Here is a 27,146-nt window from a genome sequence, read left to right as displayed (position 1 = left end):
CTCCTTTGCCTAAGCTTGAGGTCCTGGAGGAGGGGGACACCAGGCCAGCAACCCCCAATAGGGAAGCCGAGGCCCAGAGTCATTTGGTATCTTGAGGCCATGCCAAGGGTGATGGGGGGTTACAGTCATTCAGTGACACAACTTTAAAATACACTATTTATATTTATTGTGCAAACGTGGTGGCCCATAGAGTTGTGCAGCGGGGCAGCCCTGAGTAGGGCCATGATGTAGGGATGGGGGGTGACTTCTAGCTTCCAGTCTGGTGCTCCCTCCACCACGCAAAAGCAACAGCCCACAGGTACGTGCCTGTGGACCAGAATAACACTCAGAAGCGTAGGTGCTGCTTGCTGAGCTTCAGCTTCCTGAGATCAGGGCAGCCACTTGCTAGACATGAGCCCCAGTTAGCACAGGCGCTTGTTCTCAGAGGCTGGTGTCAAATAAGTCTATGCCCCAGTGAGGTGGGAGGGCAAAGGAAGGGAAGGTACAGATGCAGAAGGGGGCATCACGGGCACAGGAGCAGAAGGAAGTCAGCGTGGATCTTCTCAGGGGCTGGGTCAAGGTCAGAGCACCGCTAGCAGAATTCAGCTGGAAAACTTAAAGTTGGGGTGACTTGGTAAGTGTGGGGATGGAGGCTGGGATGGAGGTTAAGGAGCAGAGGCTCGGTTGAAGATGGGGCAGGCTTTGGGCATCGAGTGTGGACTTGTTGGTGTATGAAGGTCATGCAATTCACCTTGTGGCTGCTGTGCCAGGTGGGGCTCAGGAGTGTTAAGAAGGAGCTGGGATTGGGGGTCTTGTCGGGCAGGTGGACCTTATTGTAATGAAATGCTCCCGGGAGCTGCTTCTAGAAGGGGGAAGACACAATGCAAATACACCAGCTCAGTGGGCAGCCACTGTCCACACTCCACACTAGGACCCTCTGCCCTGGGAGCAGATGTGGTCTGAGTGTTTAGTCTCTCCAATATCCATGTTGAAACCTGATCCTCATTGTGCGGTATTAAGAGGTGGCCCTGTAGGGGGTAATTAGAATAAGATGAGTGTCCTTGTCAAAGAGGCTGGAGGGAGTCCTTTTGCCCCTCTCACATCTCAGGATGCAGCAAGAAGTGTCCCTCTATAAGGAGCAGATCCTCATCAGACACCAACTCTACCGGCACCTTCATCCTGGATTTTCCATCCTCGAGGACTGTTGCAAATTTCAGTTGTTTATACATTCATGGGGTGTTCTGTCCGTCCTCTTACAGGCTGGGATCATGTAAAGTATGCTTTTAGAGCAGCCCGAACAAAGACTCAGTCTTGCTGCCCCATTCCAGAATGAACTGCCTTACATGGAGTACAAAAAAATAAAGAAATAAATAAAAGAGGTGGCATAGGTATCTGACAGCCTCCTCCAAAGCATTCTCAAAACACTCATGCAGAAGAACTGGAATTTTCCCATTTGCCCAAGGAAATTTGGGTTTCTATCTTCTGCTTTCTGGCCCACTCAACATCATCTGGCCTTTTGGCAAACGTGATACTCTTTGTCCCTCTTTGTTTTAGAACCAGACCCATTTGTCTGAGCTCATGCCACTCCTGAGAAAAAGAAAATTGCAGATGGAGGCCAGGTTTGGATGTTCTCCGGGAGGGCCTGGCAGGCCTTCAGCTCTGGGTCTTTCGGTCATAGTAGTTGTCATGCAATTGCGTCTCTGGACTGGCTTATTGCAGTAGTCCAAGGGCAGGCCCAGGCAGCATGAGCTAATTACATCCCCGAGGAGTTGTTAGAAGAAGACAGCCAGGCCCACGCCTCCCCAGGGCTCTGATTACCTCCAGCACACCTTCCACATCCTAATCGTGCCCTTTATTAGATCGCTGTTGGATTCCAACTAAATTTAATTCGGTGTTCACTTTTCTAAACATCCTGGAGATGACAATTATGCAGCAGACATTTTTTAGAAACTGCCGAAGGTATCTGAAGCCACCAACTTAGGAGCTCTGATAACCGTGTTGCTTGTTTTTAATATAAGCTTTCCAGGGAGCTGGCCCAGAACCTTCTGCCAAAGTCTTTGCAGACTGTTCCCTCCCTCCACTCCCCGAGCATCTCATTTAGTTAAGTGGTTTTGCCTCCTTCAGGTTGCTTCATAATTGGGGTGATTATTCATTCCCGTCACTAGACAGAGCTGAGAGGAAGAGGCTGGCTTGGGACCCCAAATCCTTTGTCTTCATCCTGCTGAATTTGATTACTCATCTGGCCCTGGGTGCTTGATGTCTGTGATTTGAGGAACTGGCATGGGGTCAACCAGCCCCAGCCGCCTCAGGGCCACTGTTCAGAAGGAAGAGCGCCATTGTTATCAAGGTGTTAGCCTTGGGAAGAATGGCGATGGGGTCTTCACTCACCAGCCAGCTAGGACTGTGTGGGGACCCACACCCTAGCTACTCTGTGAATTGCATCTTGTAAGCAAAGAAGTCCTGGATGGGGTGTTCTGTCTTTACTCTCTTGCACACCTAGGTTGTCAGGTTTCTGTTCTCTCGACTAAAAGGCTCAGGGTCTACTCCAGTTGAACTGGGCCGACTAGGCTGCACAAAATAACCACACTAGAGACACAAGTACCTTTCTCTTTGGGGTCGCTGTGACAGCTCCTCTGACCTTAAGGGTCGGCAAGAAGAGAGAGAGCAAGAGCATGTGCTGACCCCTTTTATTGAGGAGAAGCTATTCAAATGAGGCAAGGCGTCAGGTTTCAGGGGGCTGAGTCTATCTTCATGATGTCCACTGTCAGCAGGTTGACTGACACCTGGGTAGGCCATACCCAAGGGCACGGTAAGAGAAGGGGTCACACACAAGGCACTTCCGTGGAAGATTCTATCCTAAAAGGGCAAGGGGTTATATTACAAAGGAACAGGTGAGCGTAGCTCCACCCATGGGGCTGTAGCAAGACACACCCATGCATGAGACACCGATCACATTTCTGTGACTGAGCGCCTCAGCACCCAGCCAGGGAGTGTGACTCAGTCAAGCGCAAGGTTGGTCTCTCACACTAGGTTGTATGTATGTGCCCAGGTTCCCCTGGAGAGTGGTAGTTTGTAAGAATGTTCTGCAATCTGCCATGTTAGAGTATGTAGGCTGGAGAGGCATGGGGCCATGTTGGGGAGCCCATTCATGACCCTGCCACATAGCACACTGAGCATACATGAGCCCTCTGTAGGAGAGCATCCTCTGTCTCCCATATTCATCCAAGACATCCTCCCTCCTAACCTGTCCTCATTATTTTGGCTATGACATCTTGCTTCTGGCTCTTAGCCCATGTTTGGATAAAGCATTGACACCTGTCTCTGGCCCATCACCCATGCCTGAATGCCCTGTCTTCTAACAACACTCTCAAGGAACTTGTACTTCTTCATAGCCTCTTGATGTCAGCAACCCTCGGGGTTACTGGGCAGAGAACCTGTCCACAGGCTTTGGCCCCATGGAAAATAAGCTTTTTAGAGAGACAAGGAAGTAAATAGACCATTACAAGATCCACGATAGGAACACAGGGTGCTAGGAAAACACCAAAGAGCAACAAGAAACCCAGGCTTAGAGGTTGCATGAACCCTCCCTGCAGGGAGAGATCTCACTAAGGGAGACCTGAAGAAGGAAAGGGGGACATATTCCAGGCAGAGGCAGCAGCAAAATATCTCAAACTGGAGAAAATCAGGAACAGTTTGGCCTTGCCAGGAAGGACCACGGAGACATGTTATGAGTTCTGTTGTAGAAAAGAGAATGGGTTCAGCCTAAGCCATGCACGATCTTGAGAGCAAGATCATACCCAGAGATCATGGAAAACCAAGAAATCAATAATTTCAGGTAAGAATTCAGACTATGATCTTATCCCCCTCAAAATGGCCTCACGTCACTTGTGAGAATTCTGATGTCAATCTGATTCTGTCTCCCTCCCCACCCACTCTCTCTTTGGAAATTACATGTTTTTAAACATTGTCCCACTGTCAAAGTTTGAAGTCATTTCTAATCTTTTGCTCCATAAAATTATGCTTCCATAAAGTTATGATGAACATCTCTTAGGGTGGTCTTTTCTCTCCTTTCTTCTTCCTTTTCAGATTCACTTTCTAAGAAAGAATTCCTCAAATGGAATTGCTGGGGCAATGTTACAAACCTCCGCAGGGCCCTTTCTTGTTTTCACTATGTCATGCTGCTTGTAAAAAACAAACAATGAACATAGAGATGATAATTCTTTCTGCTCCAAACCCCAAAAGCACTACCATAGGTTGAACCAGAAATCAGAATCACTGAATTTAATTTCCAAACCAGCTTGACAAATTTAAAAGCAAAAAATAAAAATTCTCTCCTTTCATTATTGGAGTAGAGAATTTAAGGATTTTTTTTTTTCAACATTTATTCCATAATGATGAATGATTGCTCCATTTTATTGGACAGGGAAAATGGAGCCAACAATTATAGCAGTGATAATATCAGAAATAGAGGTGAAGCTTTGAAAAGCACACCCAAATTAGGGAAGGATGGACCAGACATGGTAAATAAGAGACAGGGCTTCATGGAAATCCTCTGCCATTGAGAAAAGTGAGGTCATGTCTCACTTTTGAGGGGACATGCAGTGGTGCATGCACACCTGCAATCCCAGATCCTCAGGAGGCTGACGCAGAAGGGTTGCAAGTCTGAGCTCAGCCTTGGCAACTCAGAGAGACCTTGTCTTAAAATAAAATAAAAAAACAAAAGGTATGGAGATGTAGCTCAGTGGGAGAGAACCAGAGAACCCCTGGGTTCAATCCTCTAGGTTGATGGAGTTATGAATACAAGGCAGCCGGGCAGCAGCATGCAGCCCAAGAGTGCATTTGAGATTGTGATGTAAGGCATGGAACTGGGGTGAGGAGATGAGCATAGGTTGGTTGCAGTGGTGGTTAGTAGGAATATAGGAGTAGATCCATGCTCCAACACATAGGGAGACAGATGAATCTAAATTAGAGCAAAAATCCAGACAGAGTTCTTGGATTTCTGGCATTAGGCATTGGGAAACTGGAGGGGGAAATTGGAGGAGAAATAGGAAGACATGACCACATGCCAGACGTGGTGGACATAGTGCCCTGGACTTCATATACACCCAACTTCTGAGCAATGCCCAAATGAGAAATGTAAAGAAGACAGGCTTCTCCCAGGTGCTGGGGCTGTCTGGTATTTTACTGAACACTGTGCTGGAGGTGGAACCAGGATTGCTCTAAAAACTGTTCAAAAACAGCTACAAATGACCTCAGTGTACAGGGTACAGATGACCCCATGGAAGGATGGAGAGAGGAGGGGAGCCAGTCAATTCATTGCCTGAGGCTGTTTTTAAGACCCCCGGAGATCTTCTTTTTGATAAAGAAAAACTCATCCTATGGATGGCTTAGCATCCCCTAGACCTTTCAGTCTAATTTTTCTTAAGGCTATTTTATTTCATGCGGACTTAACTTGCAAGCATTTTTCATCCGGGAGCTCTGGACTGCAAAACCAAGACAACTGATGGTACCAAACAGGATGGCTTGACTTTAGGATTCTGAAAGATGTGAAGACGTCATAAACTGTGGCTTAAAAAAAAATGTTGCCCCAGCCTCTTAGTCTTATCCCACAGTTCTGACCTCTCATTGCTGGACCATGAAAACCTCCATGATTACTAGGAAGAGGGAGGGTGTATCTGTCTTGTTGCTTCATTTCTTCTAGGTCAGAAGCAATTATGATTAAGGTTCAGAGCACAGAGCTACAGGTCCTCCTGTTCATCCCTGACCCATCCCAGATGAACTGCTGCTGAGAGGAAACAAAATTGGGCTTCACTTCTTGTGCAAATTCTTCGTGATCTCTGTACACCAACAGAAGGCACAGTGAGAGCAATGACTTTTGTGGGTTGTCAGTCATGTGACATGTCTCCCCAACCTCCTTGTACTGTGGGATTCTGGCCCTGTCACCTCTCACTCTGCTTCCTAATGCAAGCGATTTTCTCTACCACATGATCTGGGATATGATGTGGCACCTGTGCCAGAGGCCCACAGCAATGGGGCCTCCTGACCTTAGACTGGATTCTCCAGAATGAGAAGCTGAAATAAATCTTTTCTGTTTACAAGTTAATGGTGTCAGGTATTTCGTTATAGTAATGACAAGCTGACTGACACAGAGAGGTAGTAGTAGCAGCGTTTCAAATGTTTTGTAACCTACAGGCAAGGAGATCTGAAAGAATCAGTGGTGGTTTTTCAGCCAAAAGGCTCCTTTGAACATTTTTCAGCTTGTAATAAAGCTGAGCTTCTCCATAATCATTGGCTACCAGTGAATGGATAAGTAAGTGGATGGATAGATGGATCAATCCATCAATCAAAAGTGAGAACCAGGGCATCTGACCTCTTAGCCCTTTCTATGCTCTTAGGACAAGTAAAATGTGTTCACATGATGAGGAGCCACCAAGGTTGTTTTTAGGGCATAATATCTTTCCAGTTTAATGTAGACTTTCTGCTACCAGAAGAAAAAAAAATCAACCCATCAATACACACACACACAGGCACACACACATATTTTAGAAAATATTAATTATTTTAATATTCATCCTGTGGGTTCCAAACTTTCTATAGATTACATTTACTCTCCTTGGCTTTTGGCTTGGAGGGAGGAAAGATGCCCCAACCTCCAGGGAAACATCTTGCAGTTAACTCATTTATTAAGTTAACAAGTATGCGTCAGGGTGCTCATTCAGTGCCAGACATTGTGTTAAATCACAGAAAATCCACAGATGGAAGAGGAATGAACCTTCTCATCCAAAGTCCACTGGATTTTTAAAGATCTTCATAATCCGAAAGCAACTGAGGGTCAGTTCTGACATATGGAACTTTAGAGTTAATGAGCAAATTTCATATGCATTTTCATTTACTCTGATCCTAAGAGCATTTATCCCCTTTGACAGGTGAGGACTTTGAGGTAGCCAGAGAGAGGTTGTGATGAGCCCAAAGATAACGCAGCTAAAAGCAGCAGCTGAGCTGAGGAGCTGCCCCAGTGTTCTGGTGACAAATCTTGTGCATATTCTACTGCACCAGGCTGCCAAGCCCTGGCACCGGTCATGTTTGGATTCACTAGAGGGAGGCGAGCTAAGGGGATTAGAGAGAAGTCTCATGTTGCCAGTTTGCTGGATGCCATGAGCTCGTTTGAGAAAGGGATTAGCGGTGGTGTTGCTAGTATAAAGCAAAACACCTCTCTCTTCTCTGCTGTTGTTGGGGATTTGACTTTTCCTGGACAAACCAATCTATACCCATGAGTGTCAGGAAAGCGATCACGAAATAAAGAGTCGCACATTGAGGAAGGTGTCTGACCCCACAACAGAGAAGGCATGTTTGATTCATGGAAATTAATACCCATCTGCAAACCCCAGTCACAACTCATTTCATCTCATCTGGGCATCCAGGCATCTGCAGGCTGCCCTTTCCTGGAAATAGTGAGGGAAAGTTGATCCCTGAACCGAAAATCCTGGCCTTCCAAAGCTTGGCCTCATCCTTCCAAAGTACTCTCTTCATCTTTCACTGAGTGCCCACAACATTCTGAACTTCTCATTTATTATCTTTTGCTCTGTATTAAAATAATGGAGTGCCACATTTTGGTCTCGTGTGTGACTGTGAACAGGACTCCTTTGATGTATGTATTCGCAGCCGTATCTCTTCTCGACCCAGCACATCGTAGGTGCTCCATAAAGGTCTTCTGTGTTTCATGAAGTAGAAACTAAAAATAGAGATCAGTTTTTCAAAAGATTAAAATCCATAAATTAACGTTAATGTCCCAGCACAGAACAATGTCTTAGGACCCTGGCCTCTGAGAGCTACGGTGCTGATGCTCAGGTTGAGCAAACAAAGGTTGTGCCAGGACGCAGCCCGGCATGCCATTGTGGGAGGGTCCACATAGGTCCTCCCGCCCAGATGCGGGCCTTTTGGCCACCTCACTGCACCTGTGTGGAGCAGCTCTGGCGATTCCACTGCAGCAGCCCAACCTGCGCATCCTTTGAAGTTGTGAAACGTAGCTCTGTTTTCTGTCCTTTCACAACCTGGTAACAAATAACCTGTACTGCAATTTACACATTTTCTGGCAATCATAAGCTCTTGCCTCATGAGAGAAGATGAGATGTGTTATATTTTCTTCTTCTTTTTTTTTCCCTGGGTTCATTCTTTGGCTCAGAAAAAAAAAAAAAAAATATATATATATATATATATATATATATATATATATATATATTGTAGATAGTTTTGGGATAGGGATGCAGAGCATAGTCGTTCTGATGCATAATAAGTTCAATATCATGGCTTATTTGACTTACATAGACCTTATTCTGGTGCCAAGCTGTGTTAGATGCTGGAGACTCAGAGCTCATTAGAGGCTCATCTCTGCTTTTATAGTCCTTCCAGAAAGAGACAAGAAGATTGTTATGGTTTGGATATGAGGTGTCTCCCTAAAACTCACGTGTAAGACAATGCAAGATTGTTCAGAGGTGAAATGATTAGATTATAAGAATTGTAACCTAGCTGGGCGCAGTGGTGCCCACCTGTAATCCCAGTGGTTTGGGAAACTGAGGCAGGAGGATCTTGAGCTCAAAGCCAGCCTCAGCAATGGCGAGGCTCTAAGCAACTCAGTGAGACCCTGTCTCTAAATAAAATACAATATAGGGCTGGGGATGTGGCTCAGTTTAATCCCTGAGCCCATCCCCCCCTAAAAAAAAAAAAATTGTAACCTAATTGGTGGATTAATCCACTGAGAGATTAACTGAGCGGTAACTGTAGGCAGGTAGGGTGAAGCTGGATGAAGTAGGTCACCAGGGGTATACACTTGGGGTTTATATTTTGTCCCTAATTTGCAGATCTCTCTCTCTGCTTCCTGGCTGTTGGGTCCTGAGCTGCTTCCCTCTGCCACACCCTCCTGCCACGATGCTCTCCCTCCCCTCAGGCCCCGAGCTGTGGAGTCAGCTGACCACGAACTGAACCTCTGAAACTCTGAGCCAAAATAAACTTTTCCTTCTCTAAGTTGTTCTTGCACAGGCAAATAGAGAATCTCATTTTGTGAGAACCAGAGTGCTATATAAGTCCAAAATGAATACAGAGGAGGAGTAATTATCTCCACGGAGCTGGTTTGCTGCAGGTTATCAGCAAGGCATTCCTGGAGGAGACAGACTCTCTGCTGAGTTTTGAAGAATGAGTAGAATTGATCAGATGATTAAAGGCAGCGAAAGGGACTTTTCAGTTGGAAGGAATTGCATCTTTTATGGCATGCGGATGTGAAATGTTATAGTGGGGCGGATGAAGGGCAGATTGGAATTCCAGGAGGATCAGGTCTGACTGGGGGGTACAGGGAGTTGCCAAGGTGCATGCTCATCCTGCCCAGGATGATGGGTTTGGTCATCAAGCCCATCCTTCTACTTGGGGCCAAGGGAAGGGGCAGAGCAGAGAAGGCCAATGTGAGAGCAGGGTGCAGGGTGGGCAGGAGAAGAGTCAGACACCCAGCAGGGGGAGTCTTCTGCTAGTGCAGCCTGCCCCTGGAGAGGAAGGACTCAAAAATTTGAGGATAATTATATCTTGTTCCAGCATAGGAGGGTTCTGCCACCATCTTGAAGATTCCCCTTCCCAAATTAGTACCTGCAAACATACTTTTTCCTGAATATCTTTCTTCTCTCCAAACATCACAGTGTGATCCATCCATTTGGAGGGACAATTAGGTCCACATATTCTCTTCTATAGGATTATTAAAATTATATTCAGTATTCACATAGAAGCATAACCCCCCAAATGCATTGGAAGTGGGAACAATAAACATACCTCATAAACAGAGTGTTTTCCACTGGACTGCTGGTCTGGAACCCCTACTTCTCCAACTGCCATTGTTTGGAGAAGCATTCAGATGGAGTAATATATCACATACAGGATTCCCCCTTGCCTATAGCCTTCTTAATTCGAATGAGATTGGAGGAAAGGAGTGATGTTCTGGATTTAAGGTTGAAGAAAGCAAGAGAAAATGGTCATTTATATGCCTGTGGTCATTTAGGTGTTAAATGCCAGAGCTGGGTTCTGATTGCAGATTCCTTTCCTGATGAGAGAACTTTATAGCTAGAAGAGGGGTATGAGATGATAGGGGATGGGCATGCTCAGTTGCTGTGCTAGAAATAAATCAAAGGAGGGAGAGACTATTTGTTGAGTGTCTAGGATTCATTCCATTGCACACTATTTGGGTCTCTTGGAAACCACTGTGTCCAATTTCCTCATTTTAAAACTGAGAAATCTCAAGCCCCAAGAAAAGATATTATATGCCTAAGTCATGCAAGAAGTTCATAAGTTTTGCTTTCATTTCTGTGAATCAAACTTTAGAAGACTGTAGAAAATAATGTCACGAGTTCAAGAGAGAGGATGTTGGGGAACCCTTAAATTACGGTCTGAGAGAATCTCTAAAGGAATGAAAGGAGAACTCAGGAGGCATATGGAGTTAGATGTGCTATATGTAACCCTCAGAAGGATCTATAGATCTAAGTGTGGACAGCCCCAATGCATGGACTTCAGTTCATTACGAGAAAGAACTTTCTCGAAAGGAGACTCATCTAAAACCGAAACTGTTGCATTCATCCATAATGAGCTCCCTGTGTTTGGAAGGATTCAAAGCCTTAATGGGGAGACAGGGTGAGATCTAAGCATTATTTGAGACTGAAAACTATTTCCTTTCAGAACTGGAAAATCAAAGATTCGTATTAACAGTTCATTGATTGGCAGGAATACAAACTTCCTCTGAGCGGGGACCTTGTTTGTTTCGTTCTGCACTTTACAGATTTGAGAGCACTGACTGACTCATAAGAGCTACCCTGTCATAGGTGAGTTGAGGCCGAGGCATAAGAGATTGCACTGAGGTATAGGCACAGACCTGCACATCATCCCTCTTGCTGTTTTCAATTGGCCAAAACCAGTCAGCAAGGCAGTCCAGACTGAGGAGATGGGAAGATTGCAACTCTTGGTAGAAAGACAAAGTCACATTATAATGGACATAGGCAGGGGTGGGAAATCTGGGACATGTTTACCATTGTTATGTATCAATTTTCCTAGTGGAAAAGTGTAGACTGTGTTAAGAATACAGCAAAGATCAAAGGCAGGGTCGGGCCCTGGAGACCTATAGCCATGGCTGAGGATGGAGCTGAGGAGCTGTTAGGCTAAGGAGTAGACAGGGTTTCATTATGTGGTGAACTGAGGGGTTTAGAGGGAGGTTATGGTAGGAATCTATGGTTTGGAGACTGTGAAGTCCATTAAGGTGAAGGCTGTGTTTTATTAATGCATCCTCTGTTCCTAGGCAGAGTAGATGCTTGCTAAATGTACTGAATTAATGAGTGCATGTGTTGAATTCATGGGTGTACAGAGGCATGAAGGAACACTCTTGGTAACAGCCCTGGGAGCTGTCGTCAGTTTAAAGGAAAGATCCAGAAGTGTGAGCTTGGGATCCTTACAGACTTTCAATTTAAATACGAGCTCTACCACTTATTAGGTATCAGACATGAATTAATATCTCTTTCCTCCATTTTCTAACTTGTACAAATGGAGATGGTAAGTAAGTCCTTAAAGTTTCATTATAAGAACGAGATGAGATTGCTTAAATCAATCCTGCAGCCTGATGGCTGGCATCAAAAGTTCCCCCATCCTGCTAGCTATTGTGGTTTTAGTATAGGGAGGCGGGAAGGGTGAAGTGTGTTCTGGGGGTAACTCTAGTAGATTTATAACTCCCCAAAGAAGCTGACCCCTCAGGCGTAGAAGCAACAGACTTGAGTCTGTTACTCTTCTTCAACAATCAAAGACAACAAAATCACTCATAAAAAGTTATTAACAATACATCAGCTTTTGCTTTTCCTAAGCCTCGGCTACTATGTTTCCCATTCAGAACTACACAAAGCCGTTTGCTTCCATGGTTTTCCATCCCTCGCTCTTTGAGGAGGAGTAAAGGTGGAGGCCAGTGGGGGAGGGGAGAAAGGCTTGGAAATGAGTTGGACATTTCCAGATGAAATTTTAGCTCTTCCCTGTTTGGAGCTAGGCTGGCTTTGAGCCCATATGGGAGAGACATCTGCATGGACTTGGGCAATCTGCATTAGCTAATTTCGGGTGATAACACACCCTGTGATGATGAAATGAAATCTTTGTGACAAATAGATTTCCCACCATCTGTTTTTCTCAGGTGCTACTCAAGATACAACCCAATGTTTCTATGCCCCATCCAAGTCTCAACTATAGTCCCCAAGCTTTGTGAGCTGTGACATTAACCTCTTGCACCTGTTGCAGTTATTCCCGGCTTTATAACAAACCATTCTACACTTAGGAGTTTAAAAGCACCATTCATTCACTCCTGAGCTGCTAAACTGGGTGGGGCTCAGCTGGGCAGTTTCTTCTGTTCCTCTGCCCTGCTCACGTGGCTGCGGACATCTGGAGGCTTCATTGGGGCTGGAAATCTCACATGTTCATTGCCTCAGGTGAGATGGCTGAAACAGCTGGGGACTCCCAAGAATCTTAGTGCCCCATTCAGTCTTACTAGCAGGTCTCATGACCTGGTGGTACCTGGGATAGGCCTGGTGGTGCAAGATTCAAGTGAGAGCTTTCTGGTTATTAGACCTCAGACTGACACCGTGACACTTCCTCTGCAGTCCATTGACCAGAGTGATTCACACGGCAGCCTGGATCCAAGGGAAAGAGACACAGATCCCAGCTCTTGATGGAAGGAGAAGTACATACGCTGGGATATGAGAAATGGTCAGTGACCTTGTTTGCATTGGATCTACCTCAATCCTCCTCTTCCTGCCCTTCTCCCCTCCACGGCCATCACTTTCAGCCAGATGTAAACTCACCTTTGCTGGTGTGTCATTTTATGACCCTTGAGACCTCACGTCTTCTGAACATTATGCAATCTCTATTTTCTTCGTTTTGTAGAAAATGAAGCAGACATCTGTATGGGGGACTCAGGTTCCCAAAGTCACACTGACACACAGCAGCAATGGGGCTGACTCCTCATTTGGTGGTCTTGATGTTTTCCCAGTCATCATCTTAGAAAAGATGGAAAGTCATTGAACCCAAAGACTGAGGTCCAGGAACAGTCTTAGCAGGTAGAAGGGAGATTTGGTGGTTCAGGTGTCCAATACGATTACACTTTTAGTTGTCTTCTGTTAAGAGTATCATTTCAGCTGGGTGCCGTATGCATATCTGTAATCCCAGGGTCTGGGGAGGGCTGAGGCAGGAGGATTGCAAGTTCAAAGCCAGCCTCAGCAAAAGCAAGGTGCTAAGCAACTCAGTGAGACCCTGTCTCTAAATAAAATACAAAATAGGGCTGGGGATGTGGTTCAGTGATCAAGTGCCCCAGAGTTCAATCCCCAGTACTACCCAGTCCCCACCCCCCCAAAAAAAGAGTGTCAGTTCATGTAGAAGTCACAGCATCTTGCCAAATGAGACTCCTGCTTGCTGTTTGGGCTTCCCGTGGCCCCAAGGGAACTGAACTCCTCTGGTCCCCTGGTCTAGCTGGGAGTGGCTCATGTTGGCCCTGGATGGTATTTCCTTAGCCTTATTCCTGGAGGGGTGGGCGGACTCACATTTTTCCATGAGTCAGTTGTAAGGTGGGGGAGGGATGGGAGTGGGAGCTTCCCCAGATGCTGGGCAGGATGGTGCTGAGATGGAGTCTGGAACAGCCCTGCTCAGCTTCTCAGGCTCTCAAAGAGAAGTGTAACCAGAGTCACACCCACACTCACCACCACCCCCTACCTGGGTGACAGCTTCCCTCTATGAAGGCACTGGATATACCTTCAGCACCTTTTCCCTTGTCCCCTGCTTGTGTGACTCTGATGGCAGAGGCAGCACTACTCTTCATCTTTTGACCCTGGGTGTGCCCCTCCAAGCGGCTGAGTAAAGGGATGGGAACGGTTCCAAGTATCAGCCTGGAGGCCTTGGGGCCACGGGAAGCCCAAACAGCAAGCAGGAGTCTCATTTGGCAAGATGCTGTGACTGAGCGGGATGTGTCTGCTTGAACGTCTCCAATCAGGGCTCCTGGACACATCCCCAGAGGCCACTGCTTCCACCTGAGACAAATGGATCTACTGAAGGCTCGTCCCCCTGGAGACCCCCTAAGTGGAGAAGGATGGATAAACAGACAGATAGACGCAGGATTTCCTTTTCGATTCTCCCCGTCAGCCAAAATTCCTTCCTTCTACTCCGAGGAGAGGCAGGCCCAGCTGCAGAAACTGGGAATATGGCGCACCCTTCTCATTCGACCCTTGAAGGGACACTTGGCTGCTTTCAAAATGGGCTGCTTCTCCTCCCTGTGGCTCTGAACCCCAGTCACATCCTATTTGCAGCCCTGGAGATTAAGGAGGGGAATTTGACTTTTTAATTTTATTATTCTTGTTCTTCCTTCCTGTCTCATTAGAGTCATGTTATTGGCCTAAAATACTGTATGTAAACGATGCTCTGCGGCCCATCTGGAAACCTGGATTCTCCGGGGATATAATTATGCTAAGTGATTCTCACCAGGGACAGCGCCAAAGACTTGGCTTCTACCTGGGCATTCTCTGGCAATGCATCTCCTAATTCTTCTGAGGGGACTTTTTGGTGTCCCTTGAGGCCTAATCTGGGTGTGTGTGTGTATATGTGTGTGTGTCTGTGTGTGTGAGTGTGAGTGTGTGTGATTCAAAGGTATGGCCCACTTTTGTTTTGTAAGAGCTTTTTGAATCCGTAAAAAAATATATAGATAATTTATTGCTTCTTTGTGTGTCCTCCGCAGGGAAGGGTGTTGTATGCCTTTGTCATAAGAAAAGGTCACCAAAGAGAAAATGCAACTGCGGGTGACAGTGAGACCTTGCACTGTGAGCCTCTCCATCTGGGAGTCAGAGCCTGACCCACTTTTGCTGTCACGACTGGCTGGGAAGGGAGCCTTCCCTGCTGGAGGTAGGGGCTGGGCTCTGGTTTCCAGCCCTGTCTAAGGTCACAGGGCTCAAGGGCATCAATCCAGGATTCCAAATGCATCGAAGAAGCCTTTGCCCCCATTTGCAAGAGCCCTCTTAACTCCTGCGAGCCTTAGCTTTCTCCTCTACGAAAGGAAACTAATAACCCTCACCCTGCTTATCTGCAGAACGCTGTGAGAAATCCTTGAACTAGGGAAGTGAAGGTGTTATGACCTCACTCACATGAACATTTGTCAAATGCCTGCATTTTGCATGGATTAAAAGTGTTCTTATTTGGGGGAGGCAGGGCATCACAGCCTTGCAAACTGTAAATTGTAATCATTAAACAAATGCAAAGTTGTAAGATTCAGATATTTGAAATGGTTGTGCATGGTAGAAATGGGAACAGCCCTGTGCCGCCCAAAGTGCCTGGTAGCTACTCCTGCTACACAGCCTCAGATGGACTTTTACTTCCTCCTCCTCATATGAGCGTGCCCCTCTCGCCACCCCCCATCCCCAACTCTTTTCACCTTGGGCACCCTTGTCAGAGGCATTAGTTTAGTCCCAATCAACTTTGCTCTTTACCACTTGCCCTTATGATAACCTTTAAAAAAAATTGGCTGGATAATACTGTGATGTATATATTCATATGCATGTATGGAGAAATCATAAGTCTGCAGATTAATGTATTACCGTTAGAGGATACAGCGTCCCCAGCATCCCTGGGGCTCCCGTCCCACCACCTCCTCCCCTTTCCCCTGAAAGTCTCTGCTCTCCTAACTTCTAAGACCACTAGTTTATTTCACATCAATTTTAAAACTTTCTCCATGTGGAATCACGCTCTCTCTCTCTCTCTCTCTTCTGTGTCTATCACGTTTTGTTCAGTTTCATGATTGTGAGCATCATGCATGTCGTTATGTGTGACTGTGTTTTTTTCACTTTCCCAGCCATGAGATGCCTTTCTTTGTGCTCTGTTCTATGATGGTATGGACATTTATTTACCCTATCTCTGATACGCATTAATTACTGTTTCCAATTTGAGGCTACTGTAATAAAACTGCTGAAAACACTCTTTCATATCTTTAAAAATGCCATGATTCTGTTATAATTGACATAAATGAACCACAAGCTACACGCACTGGAAGTATATAATGTGATCAATTTTGACACATATTGATGAAGCCATCACAACAATCAACATAGTGGGCAAATTCATAGGCCCTGAAAGTTTCTGTATCTCTTCTGTGTTTCCTCCCTCCTGCCCGCATCGCAGTCTACCTCTGTCTCCAGGCAACCAGTGATCTGCTTTCGGTTACTATATACAAATTTGAATTTCCTAGAATGTTACATGGATGAGATCATACAACGTGTACTGTTTTTAGTCTGGGCTTTCTATTTTACTCAGCATAATTACGTGGAGATTTATTCCTCATGATGTGTGTTCTGATTGCTCAGTGGTATCCCACAGCCTGGCTGTACCACAGTCTTCTTATCATCCCATGTTGATGGCTGTTGGGTTGTGTCCAGTTTGTGGCTTTTACAAATACAGCTACTATAAACATTCACTTACAGGTCTTTTGAGAGAGACGTATGCTTTCATTTTTATTAGGTAAATACGTAGAAGTGAAATGACTGAGTCATATAGTAGGTGTATATTTAAATCTTTAAGAAACTGCTCCATCGGTTTCCAAAGTGGTTGCACCATTTGACATTTCCACCAGCAATATTGGGAGAGTTCTAGTTGTCCTACATACTTACAAAACTGGAACCATTAGTCTTCTTGATTTATCACGTTCTTATAAGAGTACAGTGGAATCTCTGATACTCCTGCACAGTTCTCTAATGACTAACGGTGTTGAACACATTTTCACGTCCTCTGGTGAACATATGGGCCTATTTCCACTGGGGATATTCTTTCTCGGAGAATAATTTCTTCGTCATAAGAGACTTGATCAAATTTGTGCTGCAAAAGGGTTACTGCAGAAGACAGAGCAGAGGGAGGGTATGGAAGGCAGGGGATCACTTAGGAGATTGCAGTATTTAATATTAGTCTTTTGCTAGTTCCTTTTTTCATCACTATATATGATTTACTTCTCTGGTGCCTTAGGAGGAAGGTTGTTATCCTCACCTTACATTTGAGCAACTGGAACTCAGGGAGACATGCAGTTTCCCAATGTCTTATAGTGGCTTGTCAGGGGAGGCGGAGCTTATAACAAGTTCAATGCCCAAGTCCTCTTTCTTTCTATTTCATGACCTGACTCCCTTTGATTGTGCTGCCTCGTAGGGGCTCAAAGAGGACACATCTGAGTGATTGAATAGAAGTGCATTTGAGGACTCTGTTGAGAGGCTCTTGTGGTGATTCAGGACTATTGGTGTCTTGCTCAGAGGCTCTTCTGGGCTCTCCAACCATTCTCTTCTTCTGCCCCTGACTCACAATGGTTAGGACACAATGCTCAGTAGTTCCCTTGATGTTTTGCTTGGACCCCTAAGGGGTGCCTTGCAGACTCCACTCCCCTTGGCCCAAGTTCAGCTTTTATGTTATAAAAGCCCTTCTTTTTCTCCCCAGAGCAACATATGCATTGTTCACTCATGTTTCCCTCCCCCACAGAGCCTAGCATTGAGCTTCCCAAATGGCGGACACTGGTATAGTTTAGATATGAGATTCCCCAAAAGCTCACATGTAAGACAATGCAAGAATTTTCAGAGGCAAAATGATTAGATCATGAGAGCTGTGACTTAATCGCTGGGTTAATCCATGACAGTGACAATCCATGCCAGTTAACTGGGTGGTTAACTGGAGATGTGCCTTTGGGGTTTATGTTTTGTCTTTGGTGAGTGGAGCTCTCTCTGCTTCCTGACTGCTATGCCCAGAGCTGCTTTCTTCGTCCATGCCCTTCCACCATGATGTTCTGCCTCACCTGGGGCCCAGAGCTATGGAGTCAGCCAACCATGAACTGAAGCTCTGAAACCATGATCCAAAGTGACCCTTTTCTCTTCTAAGTCGTTATTTTCGGGTATGTTCATCACAGCAATGAAAAAAAGCTGACTAAAACACAGATTCATTTGGCGTTTGTTCTTTTTTAAATTAATTAATTTGTTCTAATTAGTTATATGTGACAGCAGACATTTCAGTTCATAGTACTCAAATGGAGCACAGTTTTTCATGTCTCGGGTTGTACACAAAGTGGAGTCCCACCATTCGTGTCTCCATACGTGTACCTAGGGTAATAATGTCCATCTCATTCCACCATCTTTCCTACCCCCTTCCCACTTCCCTTCCCCTCCTTTCCCTTTGCCCTATCTAAAATTTCCCCATTCCTCCCATGCTCCTCCTCCCCCACATCCACTGTGCATCAGCATCCACTTATGGGAGAAAACATTCAGCCTTTGGTTTTTTGGGATTGGCTTACTTCACTTAGCATGATGTTCTCCAACTCCATCTATTTACCTACAAATGCTATGATTTCAATCTCTTTTAATGCTGAGTGATATTCCATTATGTATATATACCACAGTTTCTTTATCCATTTATCTACTGAAGGGCATCTAGGATGGTCCCACAATTTAACTAATGTGAATTGTGCTTCTATAAATATGGATGTGGCTGTGTCACTATAGTATGCTGTTTTTAAGTCCTTTAGGTATAAACTGAGGAGTGGGATGGCTGGGTAAAATGGTGATTCCATTCCAGGTTTTCTAAGGAATCTCCATATTGCTTTCCAGATTGGTTGCACCAATTTGCAGTCCCACCAGCAATGTATGAGTGTGCCTTTTTTCCGACATCCTTGCAAATACTTATTGTTGATTGTGTTCTTAATAGCTGCCATTCTGACTGGAGTGAAATGAAATCTTTAGAGTTGTTTTGATTTGCATTTCTCTAATTGCTAGAGATGTTGAACATTTTTTCATATATTTGTTGATCAATTATGTCTTTTGAGAAGTGTCTGTTCAGTTCCTTAGCCCATTTATTGATGGGTTATTTGTATTTTAGTGTTAAGTTTTTGAGTTCTTTTTATATATCTTGGAGATTAGTCCTCTATCTGATGTATATATGGTAAAAATTTGCTCCCAAGCTGTAGGCTCTCTATTTACCTCACTGATTATTTCTTTTGCTGAGAAGAAGCTTTTCAGTTTGAATCCATCCCGTGTATTGATTCTTAATTTTATTCTTGCACTTTAAGGAAGTCGGAGCCTAATCCGACATGATGAAGATTTGGGCCTAGTCTTTCTTCTATCAAACGCAGGGTCACTGGACTAATTCCTAGGTCCTTGACCCACTTTGAATTGAGTTTTGTTGCTGGTGAGAGATGGGCCTTCATTTCATTTTGCTGCATATGAATTTCCAGTTTTCTTAGCACCATTTGTTGAAGAGGCTGTCTTTTCTCCAATATATGTTTTTATCGCCTTTGTCTAGTATGAGATAACTCTATTTGTGTGGGTTTGTCTCTGTGTCCTCTATTCTGTACCATTGGTCTACAAGTTCTTATTGAGGTATCTGATTTTCCACTTCTGCATTAGCCTAAGCTGCATCCTAAAGGATCAGCATTGGAATCTCAGCTCTGTCACACAATGATTGTGTGACCCTATGCAAACTTAATCTCTCTGATACTCTATTCCTCCATGTGTGAAATGAGGAAGATCATGGCAGCTTCCCACTAGAGTAGTGTGGTGTTTGCATGATGAGGGGTTAATGGCAGCAACTCTCCTCACATCATGTTGATATTGTTGCATTAGGTAGTTCTCTCTCAAATCTGCATGCCTGACAGCAATCAGTTCATTCTGAAAGAATAAGAGGTTGTGATGGAAGAGGAAGGGAAGGAGGGAACTGAGAGTTACTCCCAAAGCCATTCCAGGTTCATGGCTGTTCTCTGCAGCACCGTGCAGCAGGGAGAACTTGGTCTATGAAACCCAGCAATTGCTCTGACGCTTGGTAGCATTGTGACTTGAGCAGGTAGGTCATCCTACCCCGTCTAAGACTCAGTTTCCCCTTCTATAATAGGTAGATAAACCCCATATAAAACCAATGTAGTGATTTCATGAGAAAACAAAGTCAAGGTATCAGTAAGGTATCCAACCCACAAGTAGTTCTTGATACAAACTCCATCCTTGGCTCCCTCTCCTTGCTGGTTCACATGGGATAGACTTGAATTTTCATGGATGGTATTAACTCATCTAGTAATCACTCAAAATATTGAATGGATGAATTTACATGTGGATGGTGCAGCTTAAGTAACAGAAATTTATTTTTCACAGTTCTAAAGGCTGGGAATCCAGGATCAAGGCATCAGCTGATTTTTAATTGCTCACAAATTCAAATGTACCTGCAGGTGAGGGGTATTTTCATGGCTTGCATATAGCCCCCTCCTCATTGTAACCTTGCATGGTAGAGAGAGGAGAAAGATCTCTCCTTGCCTATTCTTAAATGGCTACAGTACTAATGGGTTAGGGCCCCACCCTTATGATCACATTCAACCTCAGGTACCTCCTAAACATTCTATCTCTAGGTATAATTACATTGGGGATTAGGGCTTGAACATATGAATTTGGGGGCGGGGGGCAAGCAATTCATTCCAGAGCAAGGAAATTAAATGAGATTATTGATCCAAATGCACTTCACAAATTGTGAAGTTCTATATCCATTCAGATGGTGGTAGGGATTTCTCAGGGTACTCATTCATCAATTTATTGAGTTTCTACTTTGTGCCACGTAGCAGTCTAGACACTGGGCGGTAACAATAGAGAAAACAGTATGAACTCTTCATGAAGCTTGCCTTCTAGAATGTAGGCAATAAAAAGGAGATAAGTGAGCTATATCATTTATAAGATGAGACAATCAGGTAAGGAAGGGGTTGGAAAATGCCACATAGTGAGAAATAGTTTAAATTTTAAGTTGGAGGGGCAATCAGGGATGACCTCATTGGAACAAAGACGTTGAGACTTCGAGAAGGTAAGAGAATGATCTATGTGACTGTCTAGGGAAAATTATTCCAGAAAGAGGAAAGAGTCTGCGCAAAACCCCTGGGGTAGACAGGTTCCAGGCTTGTTTGAAGAACAGCAAGCAGAGTTGAGCAGTGAGAGCTGAGGGAGACACAGGAGAGTGGGAGGAGATGGAGCCAGAAAGAGTCGATCCAAGAAGAGGACTCACTCTGTGTGTGAGGAGAGCAGGTAGCTGCCGTGAGAGGAGCAGGAGATAATTCCCCTGCAGGGAGGGTTCATTTATTCACTGAAGAGCTATGCTTATCTCCAGGAACACCTGTGGGAGCCGGTTCTCATCTGCTCCAAAATTTCTTCCAATATTTTTGTGACTCTAGACATCTCCTCCTGTGAAGCGATGGTGAATGGCTGCTGGTGGGAAAATGTTCCTTGTGGAAAATGTAAATGAGATAGCATCCATGCATTATTAAAAGAGTAAATCCATCGCCAGAAGTGAATGTGTACGAAGCAAGGTTGACGCAAATGTAACACCTTCATATACCAACCAGACTCTGTGTCAGCCATAGCAACTGAATTAGTTCGCCTATCTCTCCAAGCAGCCTATATTAGGAATTTCAAAAAAAGAAGAGTGGATTCTCTTTGATCTGCAACACGCATTTCTGTTCCTGCTAATTAGCAGGAGGGCCCAGCCGTGGTCCCTGAGGGAGGCACACTGAACTGTGCATGCCCATGCCCAACGGATCTCTCTCCAACCAAGATCTCCACTTGTGATGGTGGCAGAGGGCAATGGATGTTACCGAGTTGGTCATCAGTGACCCACCCCTGTTCTCGATTCTGCTCCATTATTACAGGCTGTGTAAATTCACTTGCTGCTGAACCTCATTTTTCTCATCTCATAAATGGAATGTGATAACAGTGCCTATCACCTTGGGCTCTTTGTAAGGTTGAGTGGTCAAATAAAATGTAAAATAATGCATGTAAGGAAGGGTGGTGATTGTCCTCCACATTTAGAAGGGGAAGATAAGACTTATTGGGAGGCACAAAATCATAGGCTCAAATTGACACCTTCTTTCAGGGATCAGATCAAGAAATATCTAGGGTGGGGCTGCCCTACATACAGCATTGTCCTAAGTGCCAGGGATACAATAGCATCCCTTGCAGCGGAGGAGAGAAGGGATGATGAGATACAGTGGCAGGTGTGTGGATAACAGGACGGGGCCTGCAATTCATGACTTCCATCTCCACATCCTCGACTTTACCCACTCTCTCCTTTAAATGGAAATTCAGCCTGGCCTCTGTCACTGAATGGAAATAATGCACCCCCCAGTCCTTAGGGTCCCCAAGGAGCTGCAGAGAGAGTACTTGCATCTTTCCAGAGAGGGAAAGATCATATCTGACCCACAAGCATCAGAGGCACCTTCTTCAAAGAAGACGCTGTGGAAGGGACACAGGCAGCAGCCTCCACCCTTAAAAGAAGTCTGACCAGGGTTGGCATAAAACCCACAGCCATGTGACTGGCGAGAAGACCAGGAGAGAAGCCGGTGAATTTTGTTGACTGGGAAAGTGGGGAATGCTTCAAAGAACCCCTTCAGGTGGCATGGGGAGGCGCTGAGATGACTGCAGCAGGGGGTGAACTTTGTGGATTCCCACCTCCGAGAAGTACAAGTTCACCAGTGGGAGGAAGGGAGGGGAGGGAGCTCTGACAGAACAGGAGGCTGCTGCATTTTTGTTGTTTTCAGTGTTATCCCTTGACTTATTTTTTTTTGTTTATCGTTTTCAGCACCAGGTACTGTTAACATTTTCAGAATTTTTATTAATATTTCATGGGAGAGCACTTTCGTTTGCTCCTTAAACAGGTATTTAGAGTGGATTGCCACATTCTTGGGTAATTTTATTAAATCTGGAGGCCAATTTTCTTTTTCTTTCTTTCTTTTTTTTTTTTTTAAACAACAGTCTGCTTCTTTGATTTTATGAGGAAAATCAATAGGAAGAAAAGAGTTTGCTGAAATAGAAAGTTGCTTTATAGCAAAAGGTCCAGGAATTCATCAATTCATTTTTAAGTGGAAGAATAGCTACAGCTATAAAACTGTAAAAAAAAATAATAATAATAACCTCTGTGTGTGTGTGGGGGGGGGGGTGGGTGTGTAAACGTGTTTCTGCTTAAATTAAAAGAGAAGAGCATCGAGTGACTTCTTGTCAACTGCAATTCTTTAAGAGCATGTTCGAGAGCAGTCTGAGCAAAATCTGTCAGATGTGACCTGCTCGGCGGAGCCTCTCCATCTGGATTGGAGGCCCCACTCAGCCCCTGGCTCAGTGTGCAAACTTGGCGAGATCACGATCCTCCTCTAGGCCTTGGTTTCCTCATCTGCCAACTTTCGTGTCGTGGCTCACATGATCTCTGGGATTGCACCCACCTCTGGCATTTGGGGAGTGGATGGATGCTGAGAAAAACTTGGCTAGCTGCTGGGAGAGCCATGGGGAGGAAAAAAACAAACAAACAAAAAAAAAAGAACTCTTTTTATTTAGTTCAAAACCAGCACAATTCGAAACAAGGAAATTAATTAAAAGAACCACTTTTATTGAGTTAGCAGTGAGTAGAAAAACAATGAAATGATTGTTTTTGGAAACCTCTTCAACTGAAGATGAAAACAAACCCAAGACAACATTGAGCCTCCCCCGGGTTGCTGCAGGAATGAGCCTCCCCCGGGTTGCTGCAGGAATGAGCCTCCGCGGTCTGGGCGGGCTGTTCCTCCCCCGTCATTTTCCAGGCAGAGCACGGATCATCTATGCAGGCCAAGCCTGTCTCCTGCTCCCCAAACTGCCAGACATTTACAGAAGCTAAATTAACTTCATGCATGGCTAGGGGCTGCACTTTTCAGCTGCCGCAGGGCTCCTGATTCTCATTAGGACTTCAGGGCAGGTGTGCGGCTGCTGAAGTACACACCTTGACACGGAGTCTGGGGGGAAGGTGGCTGAGAGAGGAGGGAAGCCTTCCATGATCTCTACAGAAAATGTCAGCAAACTGTTACTGCAGGACTCCAGAGCCAATAACAGCGAATCTAGTAAATAGTTGTCTGCTTAGCCCTTTCTACCAAGTGAGCCTTTGCAGAGGCTATACTCAACCCATGAAATTCTGTGAGATAGAACTGGCCATGCCCACCTCACAGATGAGGAAACTGAGACAGAGAGATGAAGCTTCTTAGGCAAAGTTGAGTTGCACCGTGCATAGGACAGCAATAGAATCGCTGCAAAGACAGCACCAGCATTATATATTCCTACAGGTTTTTAAACTTTCTGAAGCCATTTTGGATATATCCTCACACCACTTGGGTGACATACATGTGCTCTGACGCTGAGCTATACCCCTGGTCCTTTATCCCCATTCTATTGATAAAGAAACCGAGGCCCTGGGAGGTTAAGCAATTAGCCCAAAGTCTTGTGGCTAAATGATGACCAAGTCTTCTGATGCCTGGCCTCTTGTCACATTGTCTTCATGCTACTTGGTTTAAAATGAACAGTGGGAAGTAAAGGACATTGGGAAAGAAAGGCATTTTCCTACAATGAACTGTTAGAGCTGGAGGGAACCCTTGATGTTAATCCAAGCCAGGTCATCCGAGGCACTGCGGGGAGGGACTCAGTGAGGCAGGACATTTACACCCCTGAACCTTCTCACACATTTAAAGGTGTCTGAGTGCACATGCCTTGCTTGGAATGACAAGGACATGCTGGGGAGAGTGCCATCGTTGAGGGGAGAGTTCGTCATTCCCTGAAACGTGGGATTTCTCTGACACCTAGTGCATTCTTGCATATAGCAAGTGTTCAGTAAATGTGGTTGGAGTTAGATTCCTAAGAGGTTCTGTATACTACAGAAAACCTTCAGGGTATCACCAGCTTGCAGATGAAGACTCAGAGGCCCAGAGGAGCAAAGCCCTAGCCTTGGATCCACTTGGAGAGAACAGGGTCTATGGGGCTGGGTCTCCGTCTCTGCCCAGGGTGGGTTGGGGACCTTCTTCTGAGCACTACATGACTGTAAGGTCCACTGTAGCGAGAACAAGATGCTGGCCATCAGAGTCCCCGAGAGGTCCCACTTTGGCCGGCTTGGTGTTTAGCAAGTTGCTCTCTCAGTTCTGCAAAGGGAAAGTGCTAAAGTGCTTGAGAAAAAAAAAAAAAAAAAGATTCTTTTAAGTAGGTTAAGCATTCCCTCTCCCCAGCCTCATTTTCACTACTCATTTGCTTAGCCAACTGTGCCCTTCCAGACAGGACCCAGGTAAATTACTGTCCTACCCAGGTATGAACAATTCTCAACCACAAATGAATGGGCTCAGAAATCTAGCTCCTGCAGGATGGAGAGGTGCACAGGGGTCCTGTGGCCTTAGACCTGCACTGCACCCCCCCCCCGACCCCATCCCCGATCTGGCCAGGTTACTACTGAGGCTCTGGGGTCATGGCAGGTCCAGTCAGCCAGGAAGCAGGCAGTGGAAACTCAGAACACGATTTCTGGGAAATGAAGAAGTGTCTCTCCCCACTCCAACCATTTCTCTTTCTGTCAGAGCCCTAATGAGGTTTTGGTGCCAGGAGGGAAAGCAAATGGAAAGCAAAGAGCCCAAAGTTGCTAATGCTATTGACAGTAACCATCCTGCAGGAACCTCATCCCGCCTCCGGTCTGCCTAAAAGCTAGAGAGGGAAGGGAAAATCCAAGGTCTTTTAACTCTAGAGAGGAATTCTCCTGGATCCACATACACATCTTCTGGGGATCTGGAATTAACCCTTGCTGCCTCATTAGTTGCTAAGTAGTGCTGAGATTAACAGCCATCCCTGGGAACAGGAAGTGTTAGAGTCTCTTTCTCTCCAGGAAGCCTTGGCCAGGAGCTCTTCAGGGAAGTCAGAGAAACAGCCTGTGGGCAGGGGTGCTGGGCAGCCTGGTCCTACTTGATTTCCAGCCTCAGGGCTTCCTGCTCTTGGGTAGCCCAAGGCCTCAGGAGCACCTCCCTAAAGCCCTGAGTTAAGAGTAAAACAGACAAGGATTCAAGTCCTGCACCCACAAATTGGGATTCAACTCTCTATGTCATTTTTTTTTTTTCATTTGTGGAATGAGGATAGTAACACCTGCCTCATGGGACTTTATTTGGGGTTGAACATGATAGTATGCATATATTATAGAGATACAATAAGGCATAGGAAATGATTTGTTTGCAGGCTTCCATTCTTTCTGACTGCATATGCCCATATTTGCTCTCTAGTCTTTGGAGTCTGTCTTAGGCTGTGTGTGCTGCTCTAACAAAAGAACTGAGACTGGATAATTTATAAAGAAGAGAAATTTATGTTCCCACAGGTTCTAGAGGCTTGGAAGTCTAAGACTGAGGTGCTAGCAAGTTCCATCGTCCAGCAAGGGCTGCTCTCTGATTCTTAGAGGGTACCTTAGTGCTGCCTCCTCTGGCGGGATGAACACTGTGTCCCAACATGGTGGAAGGGGGAAGGGCAAGTGAGCCAGACATACTGTGTGAAGCCTTGTAAAGGCGCCAGCTCTTTGACACTATCTCATTGCAACACCTAAATGTGGAAGGGGACACACTCACAGAAGAGTCTGCCAGCTCCGCACATCAGTTCAGAATCAAAATCTGAGCTGAGAGAGAACTCCAGAAAGTATCATGGGAATTTGTATCTGAAAGAGCCAAAAATTAGGAAAGAGAAAATTTGGAAGCAGTTCAGGGTTGACTTGGGATGAGGACTGCTTTTGAGACCTGGATAGAGAGGCTACGGGGAAGCTATGAGATGTGACTAATGTGAAAGAATGTAAAAAGAGGTATTTAATGAGGGTTGTTATGGGTTACTAATTAACTACTTCTTCGCTTCAGGCCAAGAGATCATTAAATATCACAATTGCTTTCAAATTCTGTTAGCCATAGGGCTGGGTTTCCTTTCATGGGGCTGTGCACAAAGACCAAACTATGTGGGACTCCAGATTATATTTGGATTATGCTGTTAAAGCATCTGTCATGTGATTGGCACCTAATGAATACTAAATAAACAGCAAATATTAAGAGGTAATAGAGGCTTTCAGAGACGGATTGCCTATACGAGAGCAACCAACCCTTTTTCATTTAGGATATGCTATGCCTCTGCGGGTTGTGTAGGTGGGGTGAGAGAGGATGCCTCGGTGCAGGGGATTTATGTCCAAGACCCTATTGTGGGAATAGCTGGTGGTGGAGGGAAATCAATAGTGGGGAACCCATCTGTTGTTGTTAATAATGTCTTGGCTGAAGTTGAACAGAATACTGGGACAGCAAGTCAGGAAGA

The 27,146-nt window shown here is 45.2% G+C and overlaps 1 long non-coding RNA gene across 1 annotated transcript; it reads left to right on the top strand.

Moving 5' to 3' along the window:
- Positions 1 to 509: 509 nt before the first annotated feature.
- On the top strand, positions 510 to 14,904 carry LOC139702425 (uncharacterized). The gene is made up of 3 exons (XR_011705039.1): positions 510 to 613; positions 12,636 to 12,741; positions 14,756 to 14,904. It is a non-coding gene; the product is annotated as an uncharacterized lncRNA (long non-coding RNA).
- Positions 14,905 to 27,146: the final 12,242 nt, after the last annotated feature.

This window comes from Marmota flaviventris, chromosome 17, assembly GCF_047511675.1.
Source record: "Marmota flaviventris isolate mMarFla1 chromosome 17, mMarFla1.hap1, whole genome shotgun sequence".
NCBI classification, from domain to species: Eukaryota; Metazoa; Chordata; class Mammalia; order Rodentia; family Sciuridae; genus Marmota; species Marmota flaviventris.
The sequence above is the reverse complement of the archived record's forward strand: the minus strand, read 5'-3'. Positions and strand labels throughout refer to the sequence as shown.